Genomic DNA, 18,475 nt, shown 5'->3' with positions numbered 1-18,475 from the left:
AGCCTGGGACACCTTGTGCCAGAATAAAGAGGCTCTAATGGTGTCACATCGAAAGGACACAGGGGACTATTTGAAGGAGCTCTCACTGGCCTAAAATGGGACATTTGGGAATCAAAAAGAATAATGACTTCATGGGGCCAGCCCGGTGGCACAGTGGTTAAGTTCACACGTTCCGATTTGGCAGCCTGGGGTTCACTGGTTGGGATCCCAGGTGCAGACATGGCACTGCTTGGCAAGCCATGCTGTGGTAGGCGTCCCCCATAGAAAGTAGAGGAAGATGGGCATGGATGTTAGCTCAGGGCTAATCTTCCTCAAAAAAAAAAAAAAAAAGAAGAATGACTTCAATGCATTAAAACACATCAAATACATCATAATCTACAAGTTGCAAATGATACTAAAAACCAACACAAACACAAAACAAAATCAACAATCCTCAGTGGTGACCACAGAAAGTTGCTTGAGCATAAACACTACTCTGAAAATTCATAAGTAATGGGAAAGATTCAAGCAAACAAACAAAACCAAGAGACCCAGATGCCTGCCTCCTCGTATGGTTCTTCTGTCCTGATAGGCTATGGTTTGAAAATCACTGATACAGACCATCCTTCTGTAGGGAACTTACAGCTCCTCTAAGAAAGGTCTAGCAAAGGGCTGCTCACACTGTCAGTCTCTGTCAGTGCTGGGAGATGGGGGCAGGAGAGTGGTCCTATCCCCATGCTTTTGAGCCACCCATTAAATTTTTAAGAGCATTACCTTTAAGAATACTTTTCCTCAAGGAAAACTGAAGTTTGTGTTCCTACAGGTTTTATCCATCAGGTCCTTTTCTCCATCAGGCATTGGAAACAAAGATCCTAACCCTCTTCAACACGACCATCTTCTAGATGTGAGCAGGCAGCTCTCAGGTCTCCACCTGTCAGATCCAGATTACACACCTCCCCTCCGGTCCCTTCCTTTAACTTTTGACCATATGACATAGTTTTGTTCCCTCCCCATCTGGGTCCATTGGATAGGCTATATTCCATTTTGTCTTTCCCTCTTTTATATTATGCGTTTATAAGGAGGAGACTCCCTCCATGTGGAACATGACCAGTACAGCATAATGAGGAATTGTTAATACTTGTTAATATATCCCATATGATCGTTGGGTTATATAATATATAAATATATTATAAGTTCACAAAGAAGAAGCGCTGTGCGTAACTTTCTGCGTCAGAAATCTGGTGCTATTCAGTAATCACCATACAGTTTAAAAAGTTACCGATAAAAAGGAAGAGTGCTTTCACCCTCGGGGACTCATCATGGGTACATTTTCCACACATTGCAAGAGGATAAAAACCCGATGTTTGGAATGGGCATTTGTTTTCCTTCATGCCATGCAATTTGTGCCTGAAAGTTAATGCTATGTGAGAGATGCTGAAAATGTAGCCATTTTCTACACTCCCTGAAAATAATTTGGCAGGCTCCTAGTGAAGTAATTACAGTACTCTATTGCCTTCATGAAAAACTGCTTTGTTGTATTTTATTATTAGTTTTTATGTGGATAAATAGGAAACAGGAACAATATGTAATTGGGCTAATTGTAAGGTGGCTGAATATTCTCATTTGGGGGAACCTTTCTGCTTTAGGTCAGTTTTAGAAGATGGCTCATGCCCTACAAAGCTTTTCAGAACAATGGAAGGAATTATGTTGTTTGGTTCCTCAATTTATGCTACACTCAGGAGAGATGAGATCCTTTAGGTCTGAGAAGGAAGGGGGTTTTGAGAATAAGGGCCTCTCGTAAAGCCGAAGTTTCATACATGCTAGCTATTAGGTTTATTATTCTCTTTATGGCATAAATACAGCTCACCAGAAAAGGACCATTTTAGATATATTCTGAATCATAATAGATTGTGCCCACACTATCTTTTACACAATCTTTCTGATGCTTTTAAGCGCTTAAAATGATTATTTGATGCTGTTTAAGCATTGTGTTTTTCTAAAATAACCACTGCCGTAGGTGGTTGGAGATGAGAAAAAAGGGGCTTGGGAAATACAGAGCAATGGCAGAAAAAGGAGCAAATAAAGCATTTTGAAGGACTGAAGAATGAGAGGCTATAGTGTCGGAGGACAAGCAGAAATACGAATGCTTCATTCATTCTTCAGGTTTTACAATTCAATGAATACTATGAGCTGAATACTCATATGAAGCCTGTGCAAAGTGTAGGATCTAATAATGAGTAAGTTTGGTTTTGCCTTTCATTCAGTTTACAAACTAATGGGGAAGACAGACATTGAACAAATAAATTATATATAAGACATTAATTAATTGCTGTTGTTATACATGATGCGAATGAACTTTAGATTTCCAATGAGAACAAAAGCATAGGCTTTAATCTAACCTAGGGTAGAAAGTGACACCAATCTTCTTTAGGGCGATAAGGGTTAAACAGAGAAGAGGGGCTAACCAGGAGAAAGGGCAGGAGTGTGCAAAGGGAGGTTTCTCCAGCCAGAAAGAAAAGCACGTGTGAAAGCCCTGAGACCAGCTTGGCAGATTCGGGAAAGGGTGCCCAGAACAGAGGGAAACCTATAAAAGAGACATAAAGCGAGGCCTCAGGGACAGGCAGGACCAGATCACTCGGGGCTGCGCAGGTCACATTAGGCATTGCCCTAAAAACGACACTCACTGAAGCTTTTTAAGTGAATAACACGGTTACACATCTTCATGTTTAAAATATCATTTTGGCTATTATAGATTGAAAAGAGAGGAGATTTATTTGTGTGTTAATAGTCTGTCTGTGGAGTGACCTTGGGCAAGTATCTTCAGGTATCTGAGTCTTGGTAATATGCACTGGCAAAATCAAAGGAAGAAATTAAATAGTTTTGAAGACATTATGGTTCTTTAAGTCTGTGACCTGAATTGCCCTGACATTCTTACTTTGTTCCTATGCTTTGGCAAATTTGACTTCCTTTAACTGTTAGCAATAACTCCTACACCAGCTCTTAAGATAATTTGCGGTTTGAGAACCATGTCTCAAAAGCATGAATGTCAATTGCAGTTATGAATTGAAAAAGAGGGTACAAAATTATCATTTATGCAGATGATGCGATTGTCTCTCTAGAAACTCTAAGCATCATTTAAAAGACAATAAGGACTAAAAAGAGCTCAGAAAGAAGGCTAGGTTTAATTAAATCTTCAAATAATGAAGAAGTTTTCTACACACCAGCAATAGCCAGGCAGAAAACAGAAAAAGCAACTTGTAATAATAAAATACATCTGCAGTGGGTTGAATGGTGGCCCCTCAAAAGATACGTCCACCCAGAACCTGTGAATGTGACCTTATTTAGAAAAAGTGTCTTTGTAGATAGATCCTTGAGATGAGTTTACCCTGGATTACGTGGGTAGGCCCTAAATCGAGTGACTAGTGTCCTTATGAGAGACAGAAGAGGAGAAGAGAAGACATGACAGAGAAGAAAGGAGGCCATGTGAGACAGAGAGAGAGATTGGAGTGGTACGGCTTAAACCGAGGAATGCCTGGAGCCACCAGAAGCTGGAAGAGGTGAGGAAAACTTCTCTCCTGGAGACTTTGGAGGGACTGAATGAAATAATGTGCAGCCAAAACTATTCTCTCCCCAAACCCTGAATGCAAAGGGCCCTGGGTTACAGGATTGTTAACGTAGGCTCAAATAAAGAAACTCACTTTCCAAATACGAGGCCGGTCTTTAATCGCCGTTGTATAGCCCTCGACTTTGGAACTCTTGGCCTCTCCTCACTGCAGTTCAAACCATTTCATTTTGTATCAGGACTTGTGAGAGGGGAGAGACTATCTATTGCCAAAACTGAACAGCACCTGTTGTGTGCGTGTATATGTGTACAAAGAAAGAAACAGAGAATTTAGAGTCGGAAGCCTTGCTGTGGAGTCCTGCCTCTGCTGCTTTTTTGCTGCATTCCTGGCAACATTTGCCTTGTCTCCTTAAGCCTCAGGTTGCTCATTATGAAATCGAGTTAATATTCACTTCAATTTATATTATAAAGTTAGTTTTGAAGATCAAGGGAATTCATGAAACTGAACATGCTTTAGTCAACTATGAAATGTTAGGAAGCATCAACTAGTATTAGCTAGCATTTAGTTTTTAGCAGAACTTCAATTATTGTTGGTCAAATACATGTAACTTAAAATAATAAATACACGTAAGGGTGGCTTTGGGAAAAGTTTGGAATCACTGACCTCAGTGTTTTTGTGTGTTCTGTGAGAGAGTTGTGTTGGATCCGTGCTTCTCCAGCTGGCTGACCACTAAAATCATCAGGGGAGCTCTGGAAAACCACCCCCAGGAAAATCCAATCCTAACTTCTTGGAAAGGGGATTACCCATAGGTGTTTTTAATAGCTCCCCCGTGGCATTAGCGTGATAGCGCCAGCATTGAGAAGCAGCATGCTATGATCACAAAGGCCTCTGAAACTCTCAAGTTCAAGATTGCCTTGGCTTTTCACTATTACTATCATTCCTGTCCTTTCTGAGTTGGTATTATGAAATTGTCTTGACGAAATTCCAAAATCACCTAAAAAAAGTAAATAAATGTAATGATCCTGAATGCTCCAACTTCGATGATCTTAAGCACCCAGATATTCTCAAATACCTAGATGTTTGTCATTGAGATTGACAAGAACTCTAACTGTATGGATTTTGTTTCCATTTTTCATCTGAAAGAAGGGAAAGAGTGAAACAAATAGCACCTGTTAAGTTTCAGAAATTTCTCAAAACATTTAACAGGTGCTATGATGCACAATCTCGAAACTTCCCTATAGGCAGTATTAGACTCCATTTATAAAGTACTGAGGCTGAGGGAAACTTGGGAAATTTAGCCAGATAACTCAGTCAATAGGTCATTGAATCAAGAGTCAAGTTGAGCATCGCCTGCTCCAAAGAATGTGCTTGTTTATTTCCCACCATGCTAGTTTTCTGTAGTGGTACTGCAAGATTTTTCATCCATAAAGAGAGTCTAGAAGTTATTCTGGGAACGAGAGAAACTGATCAGGTGAATAAACTCTAGTTTATTAGGGACGTTACAACAAGCTTAGCATTCATTTATCCATTTCTTTGTAACTTATATTTTACTTTCCTTCAAAAACTATGGTCCCCTTCTATATCTTCATCTCGGGATGTTTTTGAAGGAACTACAAGCATATGATTGTATTGGCATTGTAGTGTTTTGGGATGATCACAGACTCTGTTTAAATTAACCATTTCTCCAAGATGGCCCCCAATGATCCCTGCCTACTGCCCTTGTGTAATATTTTCTCACAATAATGAATAGGGCTGATCTGCATAACCAATAGGATATTATAGAAATTATAGTATGTGAATTCCAATGCTGGGTCACAAAACGCTTTGTGGCTTCCTTCTTCTTTTCTTTCTTGGATCACTTGCTTTGTGGAGAAATCACCAGCTCTATGATGAGGATTTTCAAGTACCCCTGCTGAGAGGTCCATGTGGTGAAGAACTGAGGTCTCCTTCTGGAGGTCAACACCTACTTGTCAGCCATGAGAGTGAGCCATCCTGGAAATGGATCCTCCATCCACAGCTGAGCCTTCAAATGACTACACTTCCAGTGGACACTTTGACTGACCCCTCTTGAGAGACTGAGCGAAGACTACCAAGCTAAGCCGCTTTTGAATTCCTGAACCAGACGATGAGAAAATAAGTACTCATTGTTAGCCACTTAGTTTTGGGATAATTTATTATGCTTTAATTGATAATTAACATAACTTCCTTCCTTCTCTCCTCCTCTCTTTTCTTCCCTTCTCTCCTTCCTTTTCTTCTCTTTTGTCTTTTCTCTTTCCCTCCTTTTGTCTCTTTTCTTCTCCTCTTTTCCTCCTCTTTCCCTTCTTCCCTCTCCTCCTCCCTCTCTCCTCTCAATTTTCCTTCAACACCTCTTTGTTTTGTCCTCCCAACCTTCCTCCCTCTCTTCTTTTCTCTTCCTAACCTCCCCTCCTCCCCATCACAAAATTACAATGGGTGCTTACTTCACACGAGCTGCCCCAGAGCTATGGAAATAAAAAAACACAGTCCTGCCCTCAAAGGATTTAGTTGTTATTGGGTTGTGGACACAATAACGGATAATGTCAATGCCGTTTTGTATCTTGTATAATGAATTCAGGAAGGCGGAGCACAGGGAGGAAGACTCTCATTTCCTCTGGAGGAGTCAGCACAGGTTCATCAGAGGTATTGAGAGGGAGGGCGAAGCTATCCAGGAAGGGCTTGTTCAACCAAAGGTGAAAACATTTACAAAGATCATGAGGGCATGAAAGAGAAGGACCAACTCAGGGAACTGCTAGGAATTCCAGTTTTGCCAAAGCACAAGTTATTGATGATACAATGAAAGATTCAATCATCATTTAATCCAGAACTACACAATAAGGATGGTGATATCATAAAAGGTTTAGACTTGAACTAGTCACATGAAGTTCTCTGAGCCTGGGGTTCTTCACCTAGAAAGCATGAGCACAGTACCCACCGCATAAAATTGTATGATGACTTCAGCAAACACCTGATAGGACGCCTGACATACAGCAAATGCTCAGTTAGTGTTTCCCTTCCTCCGTAATATACCTTTAAAATTTTAGATCTCAAATTGTCCTCTAATTTCTAGGCTCTGTTACAGTGAGTTGAGAAAATAAAACTCTATGAGAGGTAGGATAGTAAAGCCTCAAGACTTATTTCTCCTTCAGTACATATTGAAATGAGTTTTCCTCCCTTTTAGTGGTCACCACTTGAGCCATGAGGTGGAAGAGCTCCTTGTAGCATTTGACTTTGAGGAGAAAAGGACTTGAAGATGGGAGAGAAAGAAACAACTTTTCTGAGAAGTCTTTGCTAAAAGGGCTTCCCTTTTGAGCACAGCGATCCTGGATCTTACTGCAATTTAGTGCATGCAGAATGTTCATGCTGAAAGCATTTCCTCTGGATAGTAATGCCCCTGAGAGGAGTGAATTCCAGGTCAGTGCATCCCTTCTTTATTAGAATTCACTGAAGTTGCATTTGGAGTCCGCCTTTTGAACTTTTTGGAAGAGGAGGTGTTGCGTGAATATGAGCAATTCTTAGGTTTTCTATATGAGATACCTATTTGTGCAGAAGAGTTTATATGTGTGTCTCATCTTTTCTTCAGATGCTGTTCCCAAATCTCATTTGCAAATATTTTTGCTCCAGTTTTTTCCAGGTCTGTCTTCTCCATCTTATGTCTGCTTAAGATTTTAGTTTTCTGGCTGTCAGCCACTCAGTCTCATTTGAAAGGAATCTAAAAACTAACTCTGTACATTTCCCAATCAGGTGCAGAGTTAATGTGCTGAGTTTTCCTTAGATTGTGTTTGTTTTTCTCGTATCCCTTGTGGGTGAGGACATATGGAAAATCTTAGCTGAGGTTCTCATTTTGGGTTTCAGGGGGACCGGGCTGTGACATTGTCACCTTGCTGGTTGCCAGGCTTGATTCAGCTGATTGGCTGGCTGGAGGAGAGGCGTGGGGAGCAGAGTTGCATCCTTTCAGCACTGATGCACATAATATGAACCAAGAGCTCATAGATTGTTGGAAGGAAAAGCAATATTAAAGATAATTATGAGCAAACCCCTCATGGTAGACATAAGAAAATTATGACCCAGGACATTGGATAGCCTCATCCAAAATCTTACCTGGAAAGAAGCAGAAAGAGAACAAAATTCTTGGTTATTTTGACTTCTATTTTGGAACCATGTTCTTTGTAAGTCTGCAAAACAATGTGGTTTGGTAGAAAGAAAATGGATTTTGAAGTTAGGCAGACATGACTTTGAATCCTAGCTCTGCTCCTTTCTGGGGATGTGACCTTGTTGACAGGGTTGTTGCATGAATTGCAGATAATTTGTGTACAACACCTCACACATTATAGACCCTCAATAAAAGTTAGTTTGACCATTGACCAGGGGAGGAATGTCTGGAGAAGAATTCTGTGAGCTACACACTGCCAAACCAATACGAGGCATGGTAATCCATTTTGCTAATTGATTGACAGAGTTGTGTCTAGAAACCTTATAATCACTTGCTGGCAGTTCTTCCTGTGAGTGCTGATTTTTCTTTCCAAATTGAAAGGGATTCATTGCTTGCCTACCCTGCATTTATATTTAAAAGAAAAAACCAAATTGAACTATGTAAGTTCCTTGCACTATCCTCAGAGAGAAAGATCCTGAAACCTGAACAGGACCAACACTTCTTTTTCCCTTCAGAGGGAGTGCAGGCTAAAGCCAAACTTTTTGGGATAAGGCCAACTTCTTGGGGTATCTGGATACCATGTAGTTCTCCCCATAAACAACACAGCCTAGGAATATGAATTCTTCTTGCCCTTTATCCTCCTCTACAAATCATAAGAAACAACCTTTGCATAGGAGCTGATAGCTAATGAAGTACTTTAATGTTTATAGGCTCAATTTTAATTCTCAAAATAATCTCATTAAGTAGACAGGGGAAAGGCGATTATCTTTCCCATCTTACAAGCAAGAAAATTCCTGAGTAAGCATCTGCATTATTAGAGTACTTCATTGATCCTTGTGCATATTCTTGAGTATTGTGTGTTATATTGTCATGCATGTGAACCCCAGTATTTGCTAATGGTCTGAGTCCTACCAACATTTGCCCCATCTCCAGCATCCATCCCTTCACCTCCCAATTCACACAGTAACCGTGATGAACTCCTTGCAGTTGACTTCAAATCACTCTGCAGCTGGGCTGTGGTGTGGGTGAAACGCGTTGCTATATGTCAAAATGCTTATTGGCTAGCCTGCAGTGAGATCCTAATAAGCATTACCTTTTGTTACTGTGTTTACATTCCCTCAATCTAGAAAATCTGTTTGACCCTCCATGCCTAGCTAACTCTCACACATCCTTCAAGGCATTCCATGTGCCACCTCTTTTTGTGAAACATTTAATTTCTCCATTAAACCGAGTTATCTGGCTTGTGTGTTTTCACACTATTCTTTCATCACTGCAATCCTTGCACTTGTTACACTGTTTTGTAATTGTCTGTTATCACTTCCATCTCCTGGATTCTAATACAGACGTGTCTTATTCTGCGTCTTGTTCAGGTTCATATGCTTGTGTCTTTTTCACGTCTCTACACTTGTGATGAGTCTCTTAGGGAATCCTTAACAAGAATTCTTTGGCTTGAATTGAACTATCTTCTTCTCGCCAACTGAACTGGAAACTCAATGAAAAAAGAAGCTGTGTCTTGGTTCCTTTACACTCCCTGCAGCTCATCTAGTGCAAAGCCTTGGTTTCCTGGGCATTTGATGTTTCCCGGTTTTCAAGTCCTAAATTAACTTTCTATTACAGGAACCCTCAAGATGCAGGCAGCCCCATGTTCTACAGGGCCTTCGGGTTGCTTTTCTCAGGCATAGAAGTCATGGGCCATATCTTGGTATCTTCTCATAAGAGAAACCAAAATGCCTCCTGTTTCTTTCCCACTGAGAGTCAGAAAGTTCCCAGGGTCTGTGTTGTCTCTTCTTGGCTTCTTTGACAAGGAGAAAGCATATGCCTGAGGCTCCTGCTGGCCAAGCACCACCTCTCGGTCTTGTCACCATGTGAGTCACTTGCCTTCCCCTGCAGGAGATTAATTAGCCGTGAAGTCAGCCTCTACCTAGGCTCCCTGATTTGAGTTCAGTCATGGTATTTTGGGACTAACTGGAGACAATGCAATTGATTCAGAACATATGTGGACTTCTCAGGAAATCCTCTGTAGAAGTCATCAATAATAATAATTAAGAAACTCTCTGCTTGCAGGCTGACATAAATATAATTACGTGGGTGATTTCAGCTTTAAACACGAATGTGCTTCCTGTTTGGGATCCCAAAACAATCTGTGAGCCATCCATCTAATTATTTCTTGTAAAAGATGTCAGGAATAATGAAATGCTTCAAACAGGTTTACGAAGGGACTTGGACTTCACAAAATGTGCAGAGTAAATGCATGTTTACATATTTTCTCTCCCCAGAACGTAGCAAAAGGAACCAAAAGTGACAAAAGGATAAAAAAGAAACAAAAGGAAAACCCCATTAATCCTGAGCCCAAAGAATGAATACCTCCAGATTAATAACTTGAACAAGATTTTCCAGATACAGTACTGTTTGAATCAAACAGAAAAAGAACATCACTTGCTAAAATCAGACATTAGGAAAATTTGCTTTTGCTAAAAGACAAAGTTGACTTCTAGCTCACCATTATTTAACTTTCTTCTAGAAAGGAGCAATCAATAACACTTGTCAAGATGAAGAAATAACTTCAAAGATTGGAAAGAAGACAAAAGCGTCATGTGAAATGATTGTACACTTAGAAGAGAAAAATGAAAATCTGTTTTTAAAAATTAGAAACAGAATTTTCAAGGGACTGATATATTATAAATAATTTACGCAGAATTTTTCTTAAAAAAGACAACGATATAAATGTTTCAGTTCTCTATTGATATATGATTTTGGTAATCTATGAGTTAAATATGAATACAATAAAAATATTAATTCATTGTTTCCTTACAAGTAGGTGGAAAATTGAGAATAGACAGCAGCAGAAGGCAGCACGGTGGCAATGGAGAGAATCGAAGCCTAATCAGTATTTGGGTGTGTTACAAGATTGTAATAAATTTAAATGTTTTGTTCTGGTCCATGAATCTAGAGACAGTTGTTCAATTACATGAAATAGGGAGTTTATCAACAGGCTACATATATGTGGCAACATAGTAGATGATAAAGAAAGCATTTCAAATCAATAGAGAAGAGACTATTTAATTAGGGGTGTTTGTACAACTAATTAGTAATTTGCTTAAAAAAAAAGATTCAGCTGTATCTCCTAGCCCACATTTACCTAAAAGTCATTTCTGATGCATTAAGCTTTTGAATTTAAACATGACAGTCACAAGAGTATTATTAGAAAATAGGGGAAGACCTTTATAATATAGAAAATGTAACCCAAAGTCCTTGAAATAAAAAATATAAATTTTACTAGATAACAATTTGAAAGGATTTCTTTGTGGTAAAGCTATATGCAGTCAAAAAATGAACAAAAAATTAGAGAGCTGTTTGCAGCACATAAAGAGAGAGGAGTTCATTTTTATGATGTATAAACATTAAGATGTTTTAAAATTTCTTACAAATCACTGAGAAAATGACCAAAATCTCAAGTGCAAAGCTGAAAAATGGCATAAATGGGCAGTTCACATATCAAAAGAAATGTCAATAACTGCCTACATTCCAGCAGCCAGATATCACTAACATGGCTGTACCCACCCATAAGTGAACGTAGAAAATATAGTTTAATTGTCTGGTTAGAGGGAAAATAAACAGGTAGTAAACAACTCTCCAGCTTGTTCTACAATTACTAATAAGAAACTAGTTAAAAATATTGTATGACAGCCCTAAAACTAAATAGCATATTATGTACTAAAAAGAATGAGCTAGATGGGCATGTATCGATGAAGAATAATCTCCAAGATGTGTTTTAACAGGACCAGAATTGTGGAGAGCACTTCTTAAATATTTGTTGAGTCAATGAGTGAATGGATGAAGGAATGAATGGATGAAAAACTGATGATTGAACAAATGAACCATCCCTATTTCCTAGATGTATTAGTATTATAACCAGTGACGGGGCCTCCCAGGAATGGCTCATCTGTGACCCAATATTGTGTAGTTAAGGGATTTGAACCTGCCTTGTTAGGCTAAAAGGCAGTCATTGGAAGGTGCTTGATATTTTCGTGGCTGTGTAATTTATTGTGGCTGGAAACATTTGCCTCAGGCAGACACTGCTTCATGGAAATTTTCCTGAAATACTGACAAAACTCCTCTAAGTGTGAGGATATGTTCCAGAAAAGTTGGGCCCCTGTCAAATCACATGTAAACACGAACTAGAAAAAAAATGCAATTTTGTGGGCAAACTACAGTGACTTCTACAATGACATGAAAATATCCAATGTGAAAGGAATCACCATATACTCTAAAATGAAAAAGACAGGGTACAAAACATTATGCCCTAAATAATCATTTGTATATGAAGGATACTCTAATATTTATAAAATGTTTGTATTGTTTAGTATGATTTGGGAAGATTTGCACTATCTTATTTTTCCTTATATTTATTTTTTAACAAAAAAAAACATATATTTGTCATGACATAAGACGAATCTTATTACATTAAGAGAAAATAATTACCTTTGTTGAAGCAATGCCGTGCATTCAGAAACCCTCCTCCAAAAAGCTTAGAGAATCAGTTTATACAACGTTGAATGCCTGCTAAGCTTCCTCCAGTCGTTACATTCTTTTGCCTTCTTCCAGTGAACATGATATATTCCTCTCCAATGATCTCATGTTGAAATTGCCTATCGACACAACTAGTCCATGAGGCCTCTGAGAGCAGAATTTTACTGAATTTTCTCTGTTCAGCACTTAAATCACTACCTTCATTTTGGTCGGAATTATTACTTGTTTGTTTAAAGTATGAAAAAACTGCTTCATCTACTATGTATGCAAACCAAAACCTAAGCCTGTAAATTCCTCAAGGTTAAGAAATGGAAACCTAAGGAAAACCAATCACAAACAGCCAACTAGACTTTCCCAAATAAGGCAACCACTTAAGCTACAGCCAATCAAATAACTTCCTTGTTTTGCTTCTGTGTCCTCTTATAAAAGCTTTTCCCCTACCTTCTGTCGGTGGAGTGCTCCTAACCACTTCTAGCTTGGTGTTGCCTGATTTGAATAGATGTTTGCTCAAATAAACTTAAAAATTTTTAATGTGCCTCAGTTTATCTTTTAATAATACCTTCTTTACCCACCATCATGTCTCATTCCTTGCCCCTTTCTGCAGACCACAAGCTCGCTTCACTGGTCTGGCACAGATATTTAGTCTCCATTTTTCCAAATCCAATGGTCTGTCTAGGACTCTTCCTAAATTGGTATGCAGGAACTCAGTTAAAGCTTTTCAAACCATTAAAACAAATTGTTACCCAGATGTTATTTCAAACACCCCTTCACCTTCTGTTTTCAGGCAGCCAGATAATTATAAAGACCTTTTATATTCCTTCAGCTCAACATGCATTGTTAAAATACATTCACGAAGAGATTTTATTTAATCTTCACGAGCACCTTTATGGTTGGCTTGGCAGATGGGGCATAATTACGCCATTTTAAGGAGATTGAGGTTCAGAAAGTTGTTGCTTACTGCTTAACCACACAGCTAGTCGGCATCAGATTTTGGCATAGAATTAGATCTCTTGAGTATCCTGTACCTAGCTGGATTCTTAATTTAGAGCTAGAATGGATCTTAGAGATCATATTTTAGTAATCAATGCACTCTATATTTTTTGTATACTTACTATGTCTCTGGCACTATGCTAAACTGTGTACCTGATCATTTTCAGTACTGTGGGAGATGACCATTATGAGTTACTTGCAAAAGTTCTTGAAGTTAGTAGCAGAAGTGGTATTCGAACCTAGATCTTCCAGTGCCTGGGGGAGGTCTAATTCTGTGTCTATAATCTACAGGTTCCTCGTTACTCTTAGACACTACGGAAAGTTTCAGGTTCCACAAGGTGACCTTTTTCGGTTTCTTTTCTCTGCCACAAAGTGAAATCTGGGCTATATATTTATATAATATCTCATGTTTAAGTAGGAGATATTTCCTTTCAAAATATTATTGAGTCCGGGAGTAGACCCATACATATATGATCAAATTATTTTCTACAACGGTGCAAAAGCAATTCGATGGAGTAAGAAAAGTGTTTTGAACTGGAACATTTATATCTATGTGCAAAAAGACACTGCTTCACCACTCACACCTTATATACAAATTTATATATAAAAAAACTCTCTATATAGTTTAAAATGAATCATCCACCTAAAGGTAAAATTAAAAATTATAAAAATTCCAGGAGAAAACTTAGAAGAAAATCTTTGTGAACTTAAGCAAATAATTCTTCAATATAAGACCAAAAACACAATCCAGAAAGGAAAAAAATTGATAAATGGAATTTCATCAAAATTAAGAACTGCTGCTCTTTTAAAGATACTGTAAGAGGATGAAAAGGGAAGCCATAGACTGGGAGAGAATTTTTGCAAAATCCCATATCTAATAAAGGACTTGAATATATAAAAAACTTTTTGAACCTATAATAAGAAAACAAGCAGCCCAATAAAAGATGAGCAAAAGATTTGGATGGACACTTCACCTCAGAAGATATATAGGTGGCAAATAAGTACATAAAAAGTATTCAACATCATTAGTTATTAGGGAAACGCATATTAAAGCCACAATGAGATACTATTACACACCTACTGGAACAGCAAGACAAACAAACAAAACAATCTGCCAATACCAAAGATGTGAGGATGCAGAGCAACAGAAACTCATACATTGCTGATATGAATGCAAAATGGTACATCCACTTTTGTAACCAATTTGACATTATTTATAAAGTTAGACATATACTATTCATAATCTGGCAATCCTACTCCTAGGTAAATACTCAAGTGAAATGAAAACCTACGTTTACACAAAAACCTATATCAGATGCTTATAATGGCTTTATTCCTATTGGCCTAACGGCCAACAGCTGGTGAATGGATGGAAAAACTATGGTATTACCATGGATTGGAATACTACTCAGCAACAAAAAATAAAGAACTACTGACACTCCTAACAGCATAGATAGATCTCAAAATGCATTATGCTAAATGAGAGAAGCTATATTCAAAAGGCTACATTCTGTATAAGTCCATTTCTATGGCATTCTTGCAAACGCAGAAGTATAGGGACAGAAAACAGATTCAGTGATCGCCAGTGGCTGGGAATTGATTACAAGCAGGCATGTAGAAATGGTATTCACTTGATTGTATACATATGTTAAAATTCACAGAACTGTAAAATCAATGGCGAATTTTCCTGCAGTAAATTATAGCTTGATTTTAAAAAATTGAAATATATGATTGGGTGATGTGCACATCAAATTGGGCCTTTCAAGAAAAAACAAAAAGCAAAAACAAAAACAAAAAGAAAAGAAACAGAAAAAAGAATTGAGATGGGAGACCAATAAATAATCATGAATATGGTGAGTACGGAGATCCCAGAGAGGAAAATCTACCAACCCTTGCACTCCCATCCTTGAGCCAGCCTTACAAGTCAGTCCAGAGCCTTGAAATCTATGGTGATGAGAACCTGGGGCCTCTATAGAGTATCTCTAAGGAATATTTCCAGGGGTGGAGTGAGGGTGGTGCTGGCCTTCCAGCTTTTTCCACTCAGTGTAAATACCCTTCTATCTATATGATGCTTGAGTTTCCAAGGAAAGTTTTAATAACAGAAAGCCATCCATGGCTTAAAAGTAGTTTGAAAACTACTAACCTCATCAATTCCCTCCTACTTTTGGAAAGATTTAGAGATTTATTTATATTCCCCGAGCTAGTTAGTAGCAGAGCTGGCTCTGGAATAGGAGTAGCAAACTTAGTTACATATGGACCAAATAACCTAAATGAGTGAAGAGGTCATTGTAGCAAACAGGAGTATCCATCCTTCTCAAAGGGCCTGACTGGCACCATGCAGGTGTGTAAGCCCAGAGCCACCAGATCTTTTGTTTTTTTTTGTTTGTTTGTTTCAAAAAAAGCTTGGAATCTAAATATTCTTGTGAAATCTCTTGATTTTTGTAAGTTGTTAGCCATTTCAATTTTTGTTCACACGCTGTCTTAGTAAAATAAAACCCATCTGTCTGTTCGCTGGCACTGGCTGCAAGACCCTGGTTTGTGAGCCCTGGTCTGAACTGGACTCCCATGCCCATGCTTTGTTCTTTGCATCTGATGGTCATCTACCTCACTAGGGCTGTGAGCTCCGAAACCACAGAAGTGAAATGTAGGGCTGTTCAATATCCTCGGAAGCATCTAAGTAAACACCTTCAACATGAAACCAAATGTTGGAGCTTCTGGACAGAGGAAATCCCTCACTGCATGCCCTTTCCTCAGACAAGCCCCAACAGTCCACTTCGTCCACCCGCCATCAAACAAATCCTTGCCTTACAAGGCAGCCTGGTCTTGATTGAAATGGCAAAATTCTTGCCTAGGGAGACTATAAATTATGTTTTTTCTTTGAATGGCAGTGCTGAATTGTGTAAAGGGCACAGGCTTGGGAGTGAGACAACGACTCACTAGCTATGTAATCTTGCAAGGTACTCAAAAGATCCCAAGGCCCATTTTCCTCAATTATAAAATAAGGATGGTGGTACCTAAAGGATGGAATTGTTATAAAGATTAAATTATTATATTTCAAGCACAGTGGCTGGTCACTTAGTTTTTTTGTTGTTGATATCATTATTACTTTTATTTTTACTATTATAATAAATATTGTTATAGATACTTGGGCCAGAGTCTAGACTCCACCAGTTACTAGCTGAGCAACTGTGGGCAGGTCATATAACCTCTCTGAGTCTGTTATCTCCTCTAAAAACAGGGAAATGAAATACCTAGCTCCCAAAGCTCTTGCCTCTTCTTGTCAGTAATATTGTATCAAGGGGGATTAGCACAGTCTGTGGCCTACAGTAGCTCTCAATAAATAATTTTTATGAATATACCACTGTTATAGATATGTCTTTGTGAGTCTCGCTCAACAATGTCAATTATGTGCTTACAGTTTCTTTTCTGCAAGGGATCAAGCTGTGCAATCCTTTTGCAGGAAGTTAGGATGATGTCCAAGCACACATTTCCTAAATAAGAGATGTATTGGCACCATGCCTGGACATCCAACCTGCACTGGATGTCAGTGGAAGATCACTTTGGAGCATCTGTCTCTTTAATTTTGAAATGGAGCCAGTGTGTTTTTCTCTACCAAGATTCTGGGACGAATAGGAAGGCCCCTGGAGACTCCTTAATCTCTTAAAGATACTAAACTGAATCCTTGTATAGATGTTCCACTGAAATCTGAGGTTGGGATAAAGTCCATTTAAACTTTTAAAGCTCTCTGTGTGGGACTGGACAAAGCTCTTAAACATTTTATGGACCCCTAGGCTGCTACTTAAACGCAACTATGGCTCCCTAAGAGCCAGACACAGCAGTGAGTTGTGAAAACGCAGCTTGATAGATTCTGTCCTTGCATTTAGCACTTAATCTGCCACAGCTACGGGTCATCTCCTGCAACATTTCCTTACATTTCTACTTGACTTTTCATGAGACTACATCTGGTATCCCCAATTGGAGTGTAGGGCCTCAGAAGCAAGACCACGTCTCCAATGTCATGACAATCATTAGCATGTATAAGAAGGAAGAGTCAAATACCTTGTCCGTCTTCCACCTTGATTTTCCTTGCCATTCCATCAATTGAATATATTATTATTTTATTATCTTCTGCTTATAGATGAAGAAAGTCAAGCTCAGAAAAGTTAAGTGAATTTCCAGAAAACACCATTTGAGAAAGTAGCAGGGTTAAGTTTTGACCGACCTGTCTGATTTCAAAGCCAATGTTTAAGCGACATGGCAAGTCAACACTCCTTAGGATGTGTCAGGAAGAAGAATTTGTTTTTTGTAATGTCAAGGTAGCTTGGCTGTAGTTTATTATGGTCATCTGATAACTGGGATGGACCCTATTTTTTGGACTCAAGTTTGCAGTATCTTATGTTAAGGTGGTTTAATTTCTAGGATAAGCCCAAGGGGAAGTGGCCCAGCTGGTTTTTTGTAGATTTCTTTTCATAATTTCTACAATCACTAGCATTCTGCTACCCATAGACCCATCCATGGAGGATATGAGTCTCAGGTAAATGCAACAGTAGGCCTGTCTTCAACATACTTATATCCTGATGTAAAATCACAGAAAAATAATTATTAATAAGGATAGATCATTATAAAGATAAAAAGGGTATGTAAAGGAAATAGTTGAGATGGGCAAAGGCCAGCTTTCTTTTGTTGATAAGTGTAGTCAGTTGAGTACCTATATGAACCTCTAGTGTGTGTGTGTGTGTGTGCGTGCACGCACGTATGTGTGCATGCACGTGCATGTGTGTATGTATGTTTTGCTACAGTCGGAGGAATTCCTTCCGACTCCCACGGCCTGTCTTGCATAAGCTCTCAGCAGCCTTAATTGTACCAAGACAGGAAGCCTCAGATTTAGCCACTAAGTCATTCATTCTGCAAGTTTATAGTAACTACCTTCTGTGAGTAAGGCATTTGCCAGAGGCTAGCAATACAGAGAGAAAGGAGCCAAGGTCTCTTTCTTCAGAAGGTTTCTGGTCAATTGGGTTATTACCAGTTTGTAAAGGGTTGACTAACTGTGGGCAGAGTAATAAGATATTACAGATGGAGAGACTGAAGCATAGAGACAAGAAGAGCTCTACCATGGTCACATAGTTAACAAATCTGAGCCCAGAAGGTGAACTCCAATCACCCTCCTTCTAATCCAATGCCATTGCCATCACACCATGTTGTCTCTTAGACATTCAACAAAGATCTGTTGGAAGAATGTATGAGC

General features: G+C 38.8%; 1 long non-coding RNA gene across 6 annotated transcripts in view; it reads right to left on the bottom strand.

Annotated features, from left to right (window-relative positions):
- The window catches only part of LOC139085149 (uncharacterized), a 142,892-nt gene that overhangs the window by 87,537 nt on the left and 36,880 nt on the right, over positions 1–18,475 (bottom strand). The window contains exon 1 of one of the 6 annotated variants that reach the window (XR_011543217.1): positions 12,193–12,537. The exons of the other annotated variants lie outside the window; for them this stretch is intronic. This is a non-coding gene — a long non-coding RNA (uncharacterized lncRNA). Of the gene's footprint in view, positions 1–12,192; positions 12,538–18,475 lie in introns of those variants that run through there. 6 annotated transcript variants of the gene reach the window in all.

This window comes from Equus przewalskii, chromosome 8, assembly GCF_037783145.1.
Source record: "Equus przewalskii isolate Varuska chromosome 8, EquPr2, whole genome shotgun sequence".
NCBI classification, from domain to species: Eukaryota; Metazoa; Chordata; class Mammalia; order Perissodactyla; family Equidae; genus Equus; species Equus przewalskii.
The sequence above is the reverse complement of the archived record's forward strand: the minus strand, read 5'-3'. Positions and strand labels throughout refer to the sequence as shown.